The sequence below is a fragment of the Platichthys flesus genome, chromosome 20, assembly GCF_949316205.1.
Source record: "Platichthys flesus chromosome 20, fPlaFle2.1, whole genome shotgun sequence".
Lineage (NCBI taxonomy): Eukaryota > Metazoa > Chordata > Actinopteri > Pleuronectiformes > Pleuronectidae > Platichthys > Platichthys flesus.
Genome location: NC_084964.1, coordinates 5,027,741 through 5,046,829, shown reverse-complemented (window position 1 = coordinate 5,046,829; position 19,089 = coordinate 5,027,741). Strand labels below are relative to the sequence as shown.

At 41.7% G+C, this 19,089-nt stretch overlaps 1 protein-coding gene across 1 annotated transcript in view; it reads right to left on the bottom strand.

Annotated features, from left to right (window-relative positions):
* Nucleotides 1-13,124, bottom strand: part of myocd (myocardin) — a 118,479-nt gene extending 105,355 nt beyond the window's left edge. Inside the window, exon 1 of the mRNA XM_062414131.1 lies at nt 12,821-13,124. The gene's annotated coding sequence lies outside the window, so the exon portion shown is untranslated. The remainder of the gene's footprint in view (nt 1-12,820) is intronic.
* Nucleotides 13,125-19,089: the final 5,965 nt, after the last annotated feature.

Below are 19,089 nucleotides of genomic sequence, written 5' to 3'. Positions count from 1 at the left end.
CTTATAGTTAGAGCTAATTAGTGCGCCAGAACGTTACTTGTTCTATTTTATGACACATGACACATGGAGCTTCTCTTTCCAGCTTCTCCTTCCTCTTCTCCATCCCTATCCCCCTTCCCCGGAATCCCTTTGCTTTATCACCCGCAGATCCAGGGCCTCTGTGGCTGCACCATGGATTACGGTTTGTGGATCGCGCACCGGGGGTCGCGTTGTTGGATCCAGTGTGGCGGATTCTGAGTCATGTGGGCTGATCGTGGTGCTGGTGGCGGACCCTGTGTCGCGTTGGCATTGGGCACGGGCGGTGGACCAGGACCGCGGTGGTGGCTTGTGATGGGTCCTGGTGGGCGGCGATGGACGGTGAGTGAGGACTGGAGTGGCGTCTGGTCTGGATGGTGGATCGTGGTCTAGATGGTTGCTGAGCATGGACTGTGCTTGCAGCGGGACTGCTTGGCATGTCTTGTTGGGGTTGTCCTTCAGGATGTCTACCCTCATCAATGCTGCTAGAGACTTTGATTATTGATGATGTTGTCCTGCACGTGGCATCTATTGCACTTCTGTCCGTCCTGGGAGAGGGATCCCTCACATGTGGCTCTCTCTGAGGTTTCTACATATTTTTACCCTGTTAAAAGGTTTTTTTGTAGTTTTTCCTTACTCTTGCTGAGGGTTAAGGACAGAGGATGTCACACCCTGTTAAAGCCCTATGAGATGAATTGTAATTTGTGAATATGGGCTATACAAATAAAATTTGATTGATCTTCTTCACTGTCTTCTCTGTGTATGGCTCCTCTTTTTGATCCTGACATATTTGTATTCTTTTTCTGTTGCTTTTTCAGTTTCGCATACAGCAGGATCGCCTGCTGTATTCTCACATGAGGTCACTTGGACATTATCGGACAGTTTTCACGGGTGGGCTGGCAGCAGACGTGACATGACACAATACAATGGCTATTTTTAGCAGAATTTTAAGCCATAATAGTTGCTCATATCGTAGCTGGAATTAAAATATATACAAGATGGCTTCTCTGCAACAGCTACAACCCCTCTGCCATTCTCTCCAATGACACTTTGAGGAAACACATCACTTCCTCATCACGGTTCACAGCCGGTGTCACAGAAGTGCCGCTCAATTACCAGTCTTAGTGGCCGGGGGAAGCCACCAACCGTAAAGGCGGCCACAAAAGAACCAGGTAGCATTCAACAGGAAACATCACCTCGGCCAATTACCCATGAGCTCATATGTTGCCAAAACAGCCATTAATCCGAGCGGTGAGCACACAGAGGGTTAGTGTAGCTTCCAAGGCCTCTGCCAAAGGTGAGAGCGCTCACAGGGCGAAACACAAAGGAGGACGTAGGTGATATGGCAAATAAAAGAATTGATCATTTATTATGGTTTACTGGAACACTAGCTCAGCCTCTTACAGCATGTGGTGAAACAGTACAGTCTTCATTTTTTCTCTACATTTACAACCAAGCCTGCGCCTGAAAATGATAAAATTCACTTTATTTACTTTGAACTGACCTTTTCCAGAACATTCCATCCCCGTCTGTCCCACGAACTGTTGTCATGTTGAGACCCCAATAATACAAACCAGTTACAAGATGGAGGCTTGACATCTTGCAAACTTTCTAAAGGTATGTGTAGGATGACAAACGATGAAGGCTTACACGTGAAAAAAAAAAGGTTACAAGTGAAACCAGACTCATTCCACACTTCAGTGCGTACAGCAGTTGGAAAAATGGCAGAAACACCACTTATGTCACAGATCTAGGGAGCCACGTGTCCCGTCATCACCAGAGCTCCGCTGAAGAACTGGACGAGCACAAACAACCTGGAATAACATGTCGTCTAGACATCACACCATCACTGATGTCCACTGTAGCTGAAAACGGGTAATTTTGAGACATAACTGAATCAAGGGGAACTTGGCTGAGAGCATCTCACTGGTAGTAAAGAGGCTCCATAGTCTGCTGTTTAAAGAATTCCCAGGAGTGTCTGAGGAACAGGTCAGGACAAAAAGGCTCAGGTCCATAAGGTATGTAGTACTGGCATCAAACCATAGAGCCTACCGATGACAAAAGTGTAGTGATAGATAAATTAACGAAAGACTGATTAATATGTATGGAGTACGGAGGACCAAAGCTGCCAAAATTGAAAGTAAATAAAGAAATCAATAGTTTATAAATTCATATATACCAAAAGAATACTTAAAAACCTAAAAATCTAAATCCCAGTCTGACCTATTTGCATGCTGAAGTGTCTTTTGGCAAGATGCTGAAAGGGTTTGCCTCTCATAGAAACAAAAAAATTCAATAAAGTGCTCCTGATAGATGCGCTGTGAAGAATGTGTGTGTGAAAAGGTGAAAACTGTGTTTTGAGTGTTCATTAAGACTAGAAATCCATTTACCATTTAGCTGTACTCTATCTGGTGAATACTATGAATATAGATATTATATATCTTTATATTTTTGAATACGACTTTTTGACTCTACATAGCAGGAAAGGCACAGGTGTAACTCCTAACATTTAAAATGGCTGTGTTCCACTTATGTGTCCCAGGGAGACATTCCAATGAAACAGCATGTGCACACTCCGAGCCTTGGAACTGATATACCTGAGTGGAGCGCTGCGATCACTCATTGTTATAAACTGCACCTGGACGTGTCATGCTAAGACGTGTTAGAGTGGCTGAGTGAGAAAGACCCCAGCAGGCGATGGTGGATGTGTGGTAGTCTGGGCCTCTGCACCGCAACGATGTGTCGGTCATCCATACCCATCTCAAAAGTAGGTGTGTTGTTCTGTAGGACCTTCTGTGATGAGAACGTGTGGTTTACAGTCGTACATTAATGATTTGAATAATTTGTGAGTCTGAAATATCTCCGCAACTATTTGGTGTATTCCCACGACATTTTCTGCAGACACTCATGTTCTGACAGTTCCCTGAATTTTTCATCAGGTGCAATCACAGAGTCCAAATTTCAGTTGGTTTTTGATCTGTGAGGAAACAGCAGGACCAATGGTATTCCCGGTATCGGTTACTTTCGCTGATCAAAAAAATGCTAAAAACCGAGACCAAGATTGATAACATGGTAGATATTTTCTGCTTCTCTGCATATTTCCAATGACACGTGAGCATGTTGACAGTAGTATTAACCTAATAGACTGACGGTGGCTGTAGATTGCTAACGCCCTGTTCACATTAATGCAGATATTTTGAAAGAGTACATTTGTCCTCTGCAAATAGCCTTTTAAGTCCCTAAAACAAATATTTGTATATCTCTCTGCATCTTTCTTACAACACTTTCCTGTGTTCCAAGTGAGGTGTGTACAATGTTTCGTTATTGTCAGTTGTAATAATTCATTTTTCTTTGCCTTTTTACCGTGTCTGCTGTGTCAGTCCTCCTTCCTGGTCTGATCAAGAGAGGTGGTGGAGGGTGGAGCCTGATTAAATACAGAGGGCCGCTAAATGGACCAGACCAAAAGCTGCATTATAATTGGGGGGAGGATGTGTTTTTTTGTGTGGTTTTTAAGTTATTCCCAATTGTTTTTACACTACAATGGTAGTAAAATGGTTTGATATATATATCTCCTTGTTTTTTAGTAGAGTTTTGTTTGTGGCGTCACCTGATGAGGCTGCTGTTGAATCCAGGCAACACAATATGTCTTAAAAGAGCAGTCCCCAATTTCAACTGTTCCACCCATTAATAATAATAATTGTATTTGTTAAGCACTTGTCAAATCAGGTAACAAAGGGTTTTACAACAAACAAAGCAAAACCCATAAATAATATTAATATTAAAAAATAACACTGATAGCCACTAGCCAGGGTATGATAAAAGCTTTTTCATAAAGATGTGTCGAAGGAAGTGAATAAAAAACGATTCTCCCAGTCTAATCTCGTCTGGCAGAGTGTTCCAAAGTGTAGGGAACCCTTACAGCAGAGGCCCTATCTCCTTGGGTTTTCAGACTTCTGTAGTCTGTGTGTGAGATTAAAGATGTAACAATTGGTTTTATTTCTTTAATGATAAAACTTGAGTACACAACCTTCTTAATGTGGGGTACCGAGCACAGGGTTCTGGCTGAGAAATTGGTTAATGGTGCTAGTTCATAAGCATTGTGGGTTTTCCTTTCATATCTCAACCCAACCCAAGCCTTATGCAGTCTGTGGAAACAGAAGCACTGACTTTGCCAGGGTGAACACTGACTTTGTTTGTTTCTCAACCAGTTGTTCCACTGCACGTCAAGCTGAATTATTAGACTTTGTAGCCATGGAGTAGAAACCCTCACTCGCAAATATGACTTTCTGCTCCTGGCTCACATTTCAATTTTGAGACAAAATAAAGTTTTTTGAAATCATTTATTTCCATTGGTTTCAATCACTGCAGAGGTAGCTTCTTTGTATATATTGAAATTATGCAACACTCCCAGACCTACAAGTGCTCACAGCCATTATGATTCAATACTTGAGGACCTGTATGGGTGTGGTCGCTGCATCAGGTCCTCTGGTGCCAGCTATTAATTATCCGGACAACCAGCCAGACCAATACAATTCAAATGTTCTAAACTGTGCAGGTCTGCAAACGTAACAAATCCTCTTAATATCTCCAAGTCTTACCTTTCATTAAACAAAGTTCAATAGCTTGTTTACACCAGGCCGGCGTGTCCACCCAACAAACAACACGACAGGACTGTAGGTTTGCCAGAGAGCCAGATCAATGTTTGTTTACTCTGAGCAAGTCACTGGTGGGGAATGCAAGCTGTTTGGGGCTGAACGTTGCCGATACTGTGTGTGTGTTCATGGCCACACACATATACAAACACTGTTTGATTGGCTGCATGTAAAGTGTATACATTGTTACTTAGGGCCAAACAGTATTTACAGCAAACACGTGTAAGCACTTGAGCGCCACTGTGTGTAAACTCAGTACGCAAACCCATTTAGCATAATAAATATGAAATGGTGACATGTTTATGCAAATGTAATTAGTAAACTAATGGGCTTTCCCGTCAACAGATATTGATTGAAAACATCTGCTTGTTGTGTGAGATCATCACATTCCTCAGGAAAGGTTGCAATACAACACCCGAAGTCTAATCAGGCACGGTGAGCCGTGTTCTGCCAAGTCAGAAACAAAATAACACACGTTATAGAAAATAATAGCTTGTCACTCTATCACTTATTTTCATAGAAACTCTGCGATCATCGAGATCAGTGTCCAAACTCACCAGTCACTTAAACGTCATTCTATAAACACTGCTTCGCACTGTAAACACATGTATATTGCAGCATATGTGATCAATTTAACTGTGGCCAGATGCCTGGGCACATTCCTGTAATAGCACATTTGAACCCAAAAATGTATAAGTCTATTTGAGTGGGAAGCGAATTGATCTGCTCTTATGTTAAGAGAAAAATCAAAGTCGTCGCTTTTTAATCGTTCTGCCAAATATGCTTTTAAAGCACTGTCAAAGCAGTCTCACTGTCTGTTTAATACAAAGCTAATGCAAGGGACATACTTCTATGATGGATTTTGCTTTGTATCACACAAATGTACATTTCCCAACTTAAACCAAAGAATGATGAGTTGTTGCTTACACACTTCAACGCTTTTTATCTTATTTGTTGAAATCCTCCTCATGTTCCGATAGTCATCAATAAATGAAGTCGTCTGACTCAATAGTTTGGATGTGGGGAGCCTATAGTCATTGTGGTTGTTGTTTAACTACAAGAAGCTCTTGAAATCGTTGGAAAGGGATCATTTGCAATGGCTTATGGGATGATTAGTCTCTTGACTCTTAGAATAATTATGTACACAGCCTTTTTGTTGTCTGTTTTATCCGATAGTCGGGATTCATCTGATGGACATCCTGGGGCCAGACTTAAAACTCTTCTACAAGGATTTACTGACACCTGAATTGAGTAAGTGAATGGGAAATTTACTTCCGGAACCAGAGCCGTTGTAAAAGTGGGCAGGTCGCTGTTACGCTTATATGACAGAGGAGGGTTAAGGACGTGTACTACAATCAGTTGCCAAGGGGAGATTGTAATATTTATGCATTTGGGGAGTGATCACTAAGGCAACACACTTCTGTCAACGAAATGAAGTGTCATAATGAAGTCTGACACAATGTGAATCCTAACAGTTAAAACTCCAAGTGCAAATCGTTTTTCCTTTTTTTTTAAAAATATCTTCACTTCACAGGGTTTCATTTTGTAGTAAATATTCCAAATAGTTTCTTAGAAATACTATCCTCATTGAGTGTTGACTGATCCATCAACAAAAATACATTTTCCTGTCCCAGCTATCCAGCTGCACTGGCAACATTTCAAAGACTCAACTTTAGATTTTATGGCCGGTGATGATCAGTGGCTGGAACCTGACAACAAAAACACCGTCAGATTTATTCACAAACTTACAAAGTCTTTATAATAATCTGTCTCTGGTTAACCTGACTGATTAGAGAGTAAATGGAGCTGACAATATTGATCTTCTCATGTAATCTCTGCATGCCGACCCGATCTGTTTCCTAAACTAAACAGGATCCTGTCATCTACTGTGCATTTATGTAAAAGCAACATTATTCCATATCTGAGCCTTTGAAGTCAAAGCAAATACTTGGCACAGGTATGAATGTGAAGGTCAGGAAAACGCTGCGCACTGAGCGAAAGGTTAAGAGACTAGAAAGCATCTCGCTCGGAGCGCGGATTACGTCTCATGAAGTCAATCCCTCTAAGCCATGTCACAAACCCAGCAAAGTATTAGACAGATTCCGCTGCAAGAATTCATCATGACATCTTAAAACCATTTTGCGCAAAGCAGCAGAATAATATCATTACCGTTTGCGGAGGTGTTGCTTCAAATGCAGGAGCTGTCGGTAACTTTATCTCCGGGGCTTTTTGATGCTCCATTCCAAATGATTCTTCCCTCAATTCAGAACATCACATCTGACCCCCTCAATTGGAGGTCAGTGCCCATTATAGGCACCAGAAGACCACTGCCCGTCCTTAGAATAATTTGGATATGCGAAGTTTTAATTGCATACTTTTACACAGCAGCAGTGATTAAAAACTCAAATCTGTATATTGTTAAAAGACAATTATACCTCACTGAGACATACCTGTGTGGTTGCAGGAGCCTCACAACAGAAGCTGGAGTGCAGATTATCTCTAATTTGATGACATTACTCTCCCTCACTTTCCTGGTGATGATTTCCTGAACATCCGTACTGGACTGCAGTTGTCTTGTTTCCTTTGCTTTAGCATATCACCCTGCTTGTGATCATGGGAGTCATTCATCCCCCCCTGATGTTTTTACTTGACTGGGCAGATGGCATTCTCTCACTAACACACACTCCACGTGTAGGTTTATGCTGAACGTGACATGTAAAGCAGAAGACCTGATAGTAATAAGCCCTCATCTATTCCAACTACCTCAGGGCTATTATACAGTTGAATTTGAGTACAGATATTAGACAGCACAATAATGCTACTGTGTGCCTCCGCCCTGCCAGCATCCTGGGAGCATTCCCTGCTTTAAATGGGACAATGCAGATCACTTCACTTTGAATTTACGATACGTCTGGACGGTGGAGGAGAGATGTAGCTCCTGGCACATGCCTCTGCTCTTACATCCTGAAATTTACATGAGAGATATGAACAAACCTGACAGCAGCACTCACAATACCATGTAGAGTAACAAAAGCACAAGTGCAGGATCGAAACAGATGTTCTACATCTGGACTGACTTCTGCAAAGTCTAAACACAATACTTATTATTTCAATTACTCGCGTCTTACAATGTAATTAGACATTGTAGGAAAACCCGTAAGCTCCATTTCAGCAGCCCAAATGATGTGGAATACACGTGCCAGTTCAGCTTACTGGAACTCTAACTGGATACATGTGGAACGATGTGTCCAAGTGCTAATTCACGAGAAAGCTAACAGCATGCAGCCAGTCTGTGTGGCATTGCATGAACTGTGCGTGAGAGGTCCAACCCACAAACACTTAACCAAAGTTCCACTAACTAGATGAAGGTTACCACCTGTATGCAGTTAATCTTTATCAGGCTTAAGCCTTAATTAAATAATTAATGCGTGTGTTAATTTAGACTTATATATTGTGATTAGTTACATGTGACTGTTAATTAATGTGAGTAGTTGTACGTGAATGTTAATTAAGACTAAATTAATGCGAATAGTCACGTATGAGTCCAAATTAATGTGACAACTAACACGAGTCTTAATGAGTCTTAATTAATGTGAGTAGCAACACATATGAGTCTTAATTAATGTAATTACTAACATGTAAGTCTTCATTGGGTCTTAATTCAGTTGAGTAGTAACATTTAGGCTAGAAACATGCATGGTGTAAATGACAGAGTTTCGAGCCAGATATGAATGTCGGAGCTTACAGACACTTGGATGAGCAATATGGAGGCATTTTATGTTTTTCTTTCTTTTGTTTATTAAGTTTGAAGAAGGAGCTCTATTTACTTCAATTGGATTGGACTATGCTGCAACACAGTGTGTTCATTTCCTATCATCCAGATATATTGATAATCATTAATCATCCTGAATGTACTTTGCCTAAGTAAACCCATGACCCATACATCAGTAGCACCTTGTTGTTTGCATGGTGGCCCACAGCGAGCCACACTCACGCAGACTAATGCAGAGGACTTAGAGGAAAACGGAGAGGAAACATCAACACATGTGAGTGTTAAGTGAATGAGTGTGTCTTGAGGGAAACCAAAGCGAGTGTTATCTGAGGAAGATAACAGGACACGGTGTAAAGGACTTTTTGGCACAGAACGGCTCAGAAGTTGCACCAGGTGGGTCCGAACACCACGGGACAAGAGAGCTGTTAAAACTCAGCGGTGAAATACACACGATGATGAAAATTAGCAGGTCAGCTCGCAGGTCAAGTTGACCAACAGGCCAAATAGATTCTGATTATCAAGATCAGTTCTGAAAAGAGCTCTTTGAAATACGAGCCCGGCACTCAACCTAAGCCCCGACAACCGATTATACGGCCAAACTATTTAAATGATTTGTCTCCTGCCGTTTCAATGATCTGCCTCCCAGTGAAACCCAACACTGACGGCTGCATGCTTTTATCCGCCGAGTCCAACGCGACCAGTGGCCTGTTGTCAAACATACAGTGTCTTCAGTGAAACAACTGACAGTGATTTACCTCAGTGAGATATGAGCTATCTCCCAGAGGAGAAACATGAGGCTCAGTAATACTGTTCCTTCAGCTCAGAGGAATTCACACTAAATCACACAGAGAGAGAGAGAGAGAGAGAGAGTGCTTCAACCATCAGGGGCTCTATTGAAATCACAGGCAGACACGCGTACAGGGCAGATGGCTTGTTCACACTAAACACTCAAATTCTGTACTTTCAACCAGTGATAATTAGTGTTGGATATCGTTTGAGGACGTTTTGGCGCTTTAACGGTGCCTAAACCGTTTTTCTGTAAAAAGCACAAAATGATGATTGGAGATTAATACAGCTTGTTATAGCTAAGGCAAATTGGAGGTTGAAATTGATATCATTAACTGTTACAAGTTGAAAGTGTTCTAAATATATAAATTACTGACAATAATCCATCAATTCATTTTCCTTCCATTATGCTACGAAGTGTTTATTCTAATCAATGCTGCTAAATATCCTTATCTTTCTGATGTTCTTCATTACACGTGGCATATTGCACTTCTGTCCGTCCTGGGAGGGGATCCCTCACATGTGGCTCTCTCAGAGGTTTCTGAGTTCCTTTTACCCAGTTACAAGTTTTTAAGTAGATTTTCCTTACTGTTGTTGAGGGTTAAGGGCAGAGGATGTCACACCTTGTTTAAGCCCTACGAGACAAATTGTGATTTGATGTGTTAAAATTGGCTGTACAAATAAAAATTGATTGATTGATAAATAAGAACAAAAGTCCAATTTAATAAAAATAAATACAGATTAGATAAAACCCGAACCGAACTACAATGGTTTTATCAGTAAATAAAACCATTGCCCCACTGACGGCCACATCTGCTTGAAGGCGAACATGGAGTAGCCCTCTGCTGTAAAATGTTTCCCATCAGCCGCCAGTTGCCTCATTAAGTTTTTCGTATTCCTCCCTCCCTCTCCTTCTTCTTCTCTCACTTTACCGGTGGATCGCAGACAACAAGGTGCAGACCATCAAAAACTCTACAAGCTGTTGGCAATCGCCTGGAGATTTGTTCCCCGTCCCCGTGTCGCGATCCTTTCGTGTAAATTTCAGCCACGCTTTTAGCAGTTCAGATTTTAGCATTTTGTTGTTGTGTTGACTCCAGTTTGAGCTACTAGCTAACTCGTTATGTGCTGCCAGAGCAATGCAGAGAGTGTGTTGACACCACAGTTATGTATGTTAACAAGGCATGTGTGGTAATATCTATTTTGTCTTGAATTAGGACAGCTGTTTTAATGCAAAGCCTCTGCACCGAAATTTGCATTGGGACTCGGTCTGGTAGATTTCATTTCAACCCTAATGATAGTTGGTCACGAAAAATTTAAGATTTAAACTAAATAAACGAAACTCATGAAATGTGTTGTCATTGTGGTCTCAAATTAAGAAGGTGCCTTTCCAGTTTGTATAATAGTATGTAATCTTGTTTACCACCACAGGTTTTACCAGCACCTGACACTTAGGGGCAAGGTCCCCCTGATACTGTAACACTGGCGATGTACACACACACACACACACACACACACACTAAGACACAGACACACACACACAGACAAAAAAATGAATAGCCTCCATGCCAGTGTAGCTGGAGGTAGGGTAATTATATGACCTTTAGGATAAGAATATGAAAATGTTCACGTCCACTATCTACATGAACCAGGGAACGATGCAGCCTCTCAGTGGGCATGTTGCTCTGCAGTGGAGAACACTGGCAGCTGCAATAACGTTGAGTCAGTCAAATTGACAGTGAATAAGAACCAGGACGACTGTATTTACAAAGTAAAGGGATTGTCTTGTTCTACTGCAGAGCAGACTGACATGGGCTCTGTCAATGAAAACATTACAGTCTGGTCTCAACAAGTAAAAAGAAAACACCCTGTCACAAACTTCACAACACAAGTGCAACAGTAACTGAGATGACCACAGCTTAGAGGAATTAGATACATTTTAAACAAATGCACTATGAAATCACGATTGCAATTTCCATGACAAAATATTTAACGTCAGTTGAGTGGACTAAAACTAAACTTCAAACTTGTCTGAAAACTCTAATCAGGAGGAGGAGAGAAACACATCTCAAGAGGCTGCACCTCAGACTTAGCACCACGATGCCTATAAATAGAGCATCACGCTCTGCAGTGCTCTATCTGTCGAGCAACACGCTGCCGTGGCCTTTTGTTTCCTCATTGTACAGCACTTCAGCTATCAGTCGCTCAAAAGCTTTGGAAGCAGTTTCCTCCTCCTCACGTCGACTGCGCTGACCCGCTGAGGGCCAAAGCGAGTGAGGATTTTTGTATTCTAGAAAAGTCACACGGGTAGTATTTGTTTTTTAAGTCAGGCCGCGGAGCGAGGACACTTCCTCCAAAGAGATCTCTTAAAACCCCAAAACATAAACTGTGTCATTACTCTAAATTGGGTTTTGCCCCATGCCCATAATAGTAAGCAAATAAGTTCCAAATCCACGAAAACACATGAAAACGCCGCAGCCCGAGCTCGCACCGTCGTGCCGCAATCATGTTATTAATGGAAGAAACCAGATTGTTTGGATATCATATCCCCATGATAATTAAATCCAAATGTTTTGAAAGGAAAGCTTATCCAGTACATGACTGTTGGCTGCATCACAGATGAATTGATTCAGTGTAAGTAAATAAACACGCGGATAAGAGGGTTTGAACACGACGAGAGCACACTCTAACCCTGTTTCTCTGGAAATCCATGGAGGCGAGTGATCGTGTTATTATGACATCAGAGTACCCTCGTGGAGCGTGAGTGAACCGAGGCAGGAAAAAAGAGACGTTTGACATCAGCCCTCGTCATGTACACTTATAATATCACACTTTCTGCAAAACACGTTGCATATCACATCACCGTATTCCTCAAATAGCCGTAGTCCTGCACAAACAAGCAAAAAAGCTCCGAACCTCCGCACAGGCCTCGGAGTTTGACTCACCAGCATGTGCTGCTTGGCCAGCTGCTTTCCATAAACTGTAATTGGATTCACTTGTTTTAATTTACTTCACTACTGTAGGCTCCGTCCATAACTCACTTCAGATACGTGAGCAACATTTCACGTCCAATTTCCTGTGCGGTAATTACCCGGCGGAGAGAAGCAAGGAGAAGCGAGTGTGTCCTCACACCCGCTGCCCACTGCTCCCACACCCTTTAACGGCACACGGCCTGCCACCACACTGGTTTTGCATGATGCAGATGTGATAGGGACTTCCTTCCTGCTGCCAGAGTCCCTGTCAATGGAAGCAGCTGAGTGTAGTGATAGTGACACACCCATAGAGGAGGTGAGGACGTCATCATGTGGCAGCGAGTAGAACATTATATCACTGAGGGAGGTTACGTGCACACTAGTAGCCTGGTTTTGTACTGTGCATGGCCTGTGATCATCTTTTGGTTGTGATGTTTATATGGAGCATATTCATTCATGCTCCTCTGAAATATTCTGTCAGTGACTTGGTGGCAAGAAATTTCCCTGCTACCCCTTAGTACCCCCCCCCCCCCCACACACACACACACCATCTCCTTTCATCTCCCTACTGTCAGCTAGTTATTAAAGGAATCCCCCCAAAATAATAACAATAATTTTCATATCACCCAGACAAACGCCAAGATTTCTTCTTCTTCTTCTTCTTCTTCTTCTTCTTCTTCTTCTTCTTCTTCTTCTTCTTCTTCTTCTTCTTCTCCTTCTTCTTCTTCTTCTTCTTCTTCTTCTTCATTTCGACATGCTAGACCCTGGCGCTGCACCTCATTTAGCTCGACGTGATGACATGCATTGCACTTCCTGGTGATCTCCTCCTTGTTTTTTACTTCTTGGAAACATTGTGCAACAGCATTTCTTTCTTGTATGGTACAGGGTCCAACACTCGTAAGACAATGAGGGTTCCAACACATTGGTTTCCAAGGCATTCCAGACCTCACACGTGACTCCCAAGTGAAGAAATACAGAAAGGCGAACTCCTCCAGTGGCAATGGGAGCGGAGTCAACGGCCTATTTGGGGTTTACCCTTTGCGTACATATTTTGGCGCAGTTTTCACAGACGTGTAAACAGCTTTATCTCTTTTAGCCCAATCACATACACTGGCTAACAAACAGCATATGTTTGTTGTGCCTGATTTCAAACTAAATTCCCCCGGGCTGCAATGCATTCTTTCTGTTATTCCTTTTTTTTTTTTCAAGCCCAAACTTGGAAAAAAACACCATGATGATATTTTTTCCCAACTTGATAAAACTCCTCCACACCCACAGAATACTTTGTATAATGTCTCTTTGAGTTGCCATTATCACAGGAGTAAGACTGTTTACAGCTATTTTCACTGATCACACACTAATTTACTAATATAGATCTGAACACTCATCCACACTTTAGATAAACACTTGTTGATGTTAATGTTGGATAGCAGTAGTGTATTAGTGTAAATGGGATATTTGCTTCCTTCACATCCAGCATACCTGTCATTTCTGTATGGACTGAGTGACTTCAGTGGTGGAGGAGGAAGGCAGTTTAGCCTCCAGCTCCATGTTTACCATCAGTAGAATCACAGATGACGAGATGATGACGATACAATTTAACATCTCCATCAGTCTCACCACTGTACATCACCACGTTTTATTTAAATTGTACACAATGTGTTAAATACAGAAAAGGAATTAAGGAGGATTCGGTGTCCCTTCTAAAAACATAACAACATGTTGAGCAAGAATAACGTACGTGCTTACAAGGCTGCTGCTGTCAGATATTCTCATTCATGTGCATCATACTTTTGAACTCCTGTATCGGACGGTAAATTACTCATAACTTCATAACAGGGAACAGCATAATCAAATTTGCGTAATGGTGGAAGGACTCAGTAGTGGGCCGTTATGGGCTGTTACTTCAGACAATTACCGAATTACATGCTGGTATTTGAGTAGGGATTTATTTTGAAATTACCAAACGTGTAAAAACTATTATTCTAAACTGAAATACGTTGTAGGGCTGAAACGATACAGGCCCAAAATGCAGGTGCTACAGCGATGGTTACTGAGGGAGGAGGAAATGTATGAACATGAGGAGTTCCCGGTGGAAGAAACAAAACACAAAATACTGAAAAAACATTTGAGTATTTAGAGGAGAAACCCCGGTCTGTTAAATGATCACTGTAAAACTATTTCAACTGACTCATGTCATGAGAAGGCTTACTATAAATAGGCATCTCAGTTTCTGTCGTTGACCTGAGGGACCAGTAGTTTCTTTGGAAAACACATAATGCCAATGGAATGAGGCAAAAGATGCTGCCTTCAAGTGTTGTCAGAAACACTATAATTCTCCAAAGCTGTATTCATTTTTTATGTGTTGTATAACAAGGTGCTGAAGAACCCAGCAGACCTGTTTCACTATTGGTTACATCATCTCTCTCTTGTTTGTCTCCCTACAAACACCCTTCTGTTACTGATATACATCTCAAACTTGGATTCTTCTGGGGGATGCTGTGGCTCAGGAGGTGGAGTGGGTTGTCTACTTACTGAAAGGTTGGCGGTGCGATCCTTCAGTGTTTCCTTGAAAAATAATTGCCCCTGTGTATGTGTGTGTGTGTGTGTTTGTGATGTGTGATAGAGAAAGTGCAGCACATAGATGCACTGGATGAATGTGCAAACTCTCAGCAGGGCAATGAACTAGCTGATCCTCAAATGTCCAAATAGCATTAATGGGTTTCATGCTATTGTAATCCCTTACCCTGCTCATTACAAATGACACAAACATTACCATAACAGAAGGATTCTTAATGCCCTAATATCTTCTGATGACACATCATGGTGAAATCATATTTTCCTCTATCAAGGAGGATATGTTTGTGTCAGGTAGTTAACAGGATTACGCAAAAAGTACTTGATGGATAACCAAGAAAAATGGTGGAAGGATATGGTATTGGTCAGGAAAGAACCCTTAACATTTTGGGTAAAATCTGAATAAATTGTTGTATACAGGAATTGAGTTTCACTTTCTCAGAAGCATTTCAGAAGTCATTCAGTTGGGCTAGTGGCCGAGCTGAGGGCACAAAGTGGCTCTCTCGCACAACAACCTCTGAGTGACAAGTACACAGACCAAAGACAAGTTCTTGCATGAGAGAGAGAGCGCTGCATTGCATGGCCACTCGTGGATGAGTGCAACACTGCAGCGAAAAACTATGAGGTCTGACTCTAACAAGTTTATGGACGAGTGTGCCAGCAAGTATGCAGCAAATAGCGCAGTACACAGCTTTACAAGAAGAAACACAGCAAAACAACTGATCTCTCTAAAAACATTTTTGATTATTGTTACGAAACCGTGGCAGGGCAAATTAGAATAAGGTGGGCCGCAACAATCTAGAAAACAATGGGGAACACTGCTTAGATTGCATGAATTTTGAGGTGGTGATTAAAGGTTTGACTTAATTTTATAATCACGGTGTTAATTTACCCACACTTAACTTTGCTTAGTATAACCAGGATTACGCAGAAATTCGGAAACAGCAACACCACGAGACACTTCGTCATACAACAATCCCTAAAGTGCATTTAAAGTTAAAACAGGCAACATCCTGTTGTTCCTACTTTTAACATCTTCCATGTTCTCTTTCCTAACTCACAGCTATTTAGAGTTGCTGTACTTTCAGAGAAGTTATGAGAGGAGTAAGTGAAAAAAACAAATATTAAACACACTTTTTTGAATCAACATCCTTAATAGTTTGTAAAACGACAGCTTTTTCAATGATGTGGACAATGCATTGTTTTACTTTGTTTGACATTTATTTGGCCTTTAACTCGTGAATAACATTAAAGTAATTGGTTTTGCTGTTGTGGACCCATGTGACCAGTGATTTCATTGGAAAACATGTCCTGTAATGAAAATGAATACATGATCCCCTCATCTGTTGTCAGAGATGTTGAACTTTATATCCAAGTCAGCAACTGGATGACAAAGCTGCAGCGTTTATGAGTTTTCTTCCTCTTTGTCGTATTTTGTCTCATTTTATTGTAAATATATTTACAATCTTTCTTCAGTTTGTCATTCGTGCTTTTTATCCCTTATTATTTGTATGGTGTGTAAACATGGACACACATGATGTCATCCATCCCAAAGGAGGTTGCTGTAATGGTGCTTATTTACTCGATTTGGGGGGGAATAGTCTGTGGGAAATGTTTGGAACACTTTAACTTCAGGCTGCCATGACATCCTCCATATAAAAAGCGTAATGTGTAAGAGGCTCAAGCAGGACCCTTGTTCAGCCGCTGCCATAAGACCAACGAGTGCATCACTTTTAACCTAACCACCACAACCTTCATACTGCACCCTGCTGCCACCTGTCTGGGCTCCAGCAGACTGACAAATAGAGAGGTGCTCCTGCATGTACTTGAGTCGTTTGCTGGGACTTGAACACTCGTCTTAAAGCTGATCACAAACCCAAGGTTTCTTTGGTAGGCTCTTGATTGGCCATGTCTAGCTTCATACATTGCTAATAGAGATCACCCTGAACAGCTGGATATGCTGATATATGGGACAGCCATCATGCATTAATACATTATAAGTTCATTATAAATAGCGCAACCTGTTAGAAATAGAAATCATGCTGCTCTGTGTGAAACGCAATGTAACGCTGATCGAGCCGAATGCAGCCAACATGTTATTTGAATGTTGTGGTAAACATTTCCATGGTACCAGCGAGCTCCATCCATTAGATACCTTGCTATTTCAGCTGAGGATTGTGGGTAGTGGAGTAATTATCCTTGCCATTGTAAATAGAACACTCATATAATATCTTGATATAAGTCTACATTGGATGGTTGCAATATTATTGGTGATAATCAAAATCTCTTTACCAAGGTAGGATATTTATCTCCAGAACAACGTGACTGAGCTCTATAGACAGTTATCAGTTTTTAAAGCCACTTCTTCAAATGTGTTTGGCTGTCCTGCCTTTGATGGTAACCTCTTTTACCTTGTACTTTATTTTTATATTAGAATTTATTTGCAGAATTTAGATTTCCTTTATCCCTTTTATGATTGTTTATGATTTCCACCTTATAGATGTGCTACAAGAATAAAATTCCCTATTCATAAACACGGCCCTGATTCTTTTGGCCATCCTCTAGTTTATTATGGATGTTTTGCCTCGTGGTATTCAACGACCAAGTCTGGGAGATTACCCACTTTTTCATTTTTAACGACATCACTGGCTGGACGCCGCACCGGAGTGAGTAAGAAAGTGAAAGCATATGTTGTTTTTTTTGCATGTTTCATTATGTCTCAGTCTGGCACACCAACAGCCAGATTATCCAGTTCCATGTTTGCGCTACATATCATTCACATGCTGCAAACAAATGTTATGATGTGCTGTCAAAAGCAGGGGGAACATCAAGAGCTGGTCCATGATGGGTAGGCATAAAACAAACCAATCTGAACTCAACATAATAAGCATCTTGATCAGGCTGCTGCGTTTTACCTGTAGCGCGGCAATATCAAACCATGTGTTTAAACTAGAAGCAGATTTCTGTGGATGGGAAGAGTTACCCCCCTTTGATTGAATCAGGTCAATGAGCTGAATATGTCATTTTCGGATCAGAACCCGGGGTTGGATAGTTCGGGGTAACGTCACCACATACTTTGTGGTGAGTCACAGGCTGGAGGCTTGAGGCCTGAGAGAAAAAAGGAGGTATGGAATGACCTTATGATGTTGTAATTCAACGTAGCGCATGTCACTTTTTCTAAAAATAACAGCCCGTTCAGACTGAAATAGCAGCTCTATTTCTGTTTGGTGTTTCTGTTGGACGCCTCTGGTGCACTCGCTACGGGGGTGTGCACGCAAGCACGGTAGAGGAGGAGGGAAGGAGAGAATGTGTTGTTTTGTTTTTCATTCTTTTGCCCCGTTTCAAATAGGAGGGAAAATCTGGAGACAAAAAAAGAAAAAGAAAAAGGGGGAGCTGCCGGAACCTTTTCAATCATCCCTGCAAACTACCCACAGTTGCCTAAAGCATTAAAGTCACAGTCTCCTCTTTTAGTGGCAAGGACAGTCAAATCTGTAGGGAAGATGGTCTTTTGATTTAGGGCTTGGGGTCCCAGCGAGCTTGGCTCCACAGTATGTCATCCCAGTCAACAATGCACTCTAACGACTGGAAACAAATTGATACCATTTGTCACGGAAAGCTCCCCTCAGCCTGGAACAGTGGGTTTAAGCTTACAGCTAAGCCCGCAATATGTTACTTGGTTAAGATGAAGGTCAAGCATTAGATCATGTGTCATTGTGATTCTTTTTTGTGCAGTCCACTTGGAGATGGAGAGCTATGAATCGTTGTAGCGTGAAAATATGATTCGTTCTCCTTACGCTGACAAGGTGTAGCCTCTTCAGCTGCTGCCCCACCGCCCTGTCTCTGGCCCACAGACAGCTGATGGTACCAATGCTATAAGGGAGTCCTGTTTAGGTTGACTTGCCTTTAAAAGCCTCCCAGCTACAACAACTTCCTCCAGCCTTTTTCTGGCCCCAAAAACAGACGGAGGAATGTGTGTTTTACCAAAACAGTCTAAATCTACCCTGCAGGATATTAGAACACAACATGGGCTGACAGTGACATGTAGAACTAGACTGGCACATGCAAGGCCCAACAGATCCAGATTTTTTGTTGGATCTGCACCAAATTGCACTAGCTCATAAATAATAGTCCACTAAACACGCCAGATTATCCCGAACCATAAATTATACTCTGAGAAATCAACAAAAATGTTGAAAAATGCCTTACCTCACGATGTTAAAGAAGACTAGATCCCTGATCCGGATCCACACCAAACTCTTACAGGTTTTTCCCTGACACACGCTGCTTCCTTCCAACAAGCTTCGTGCTGATCCGTCCC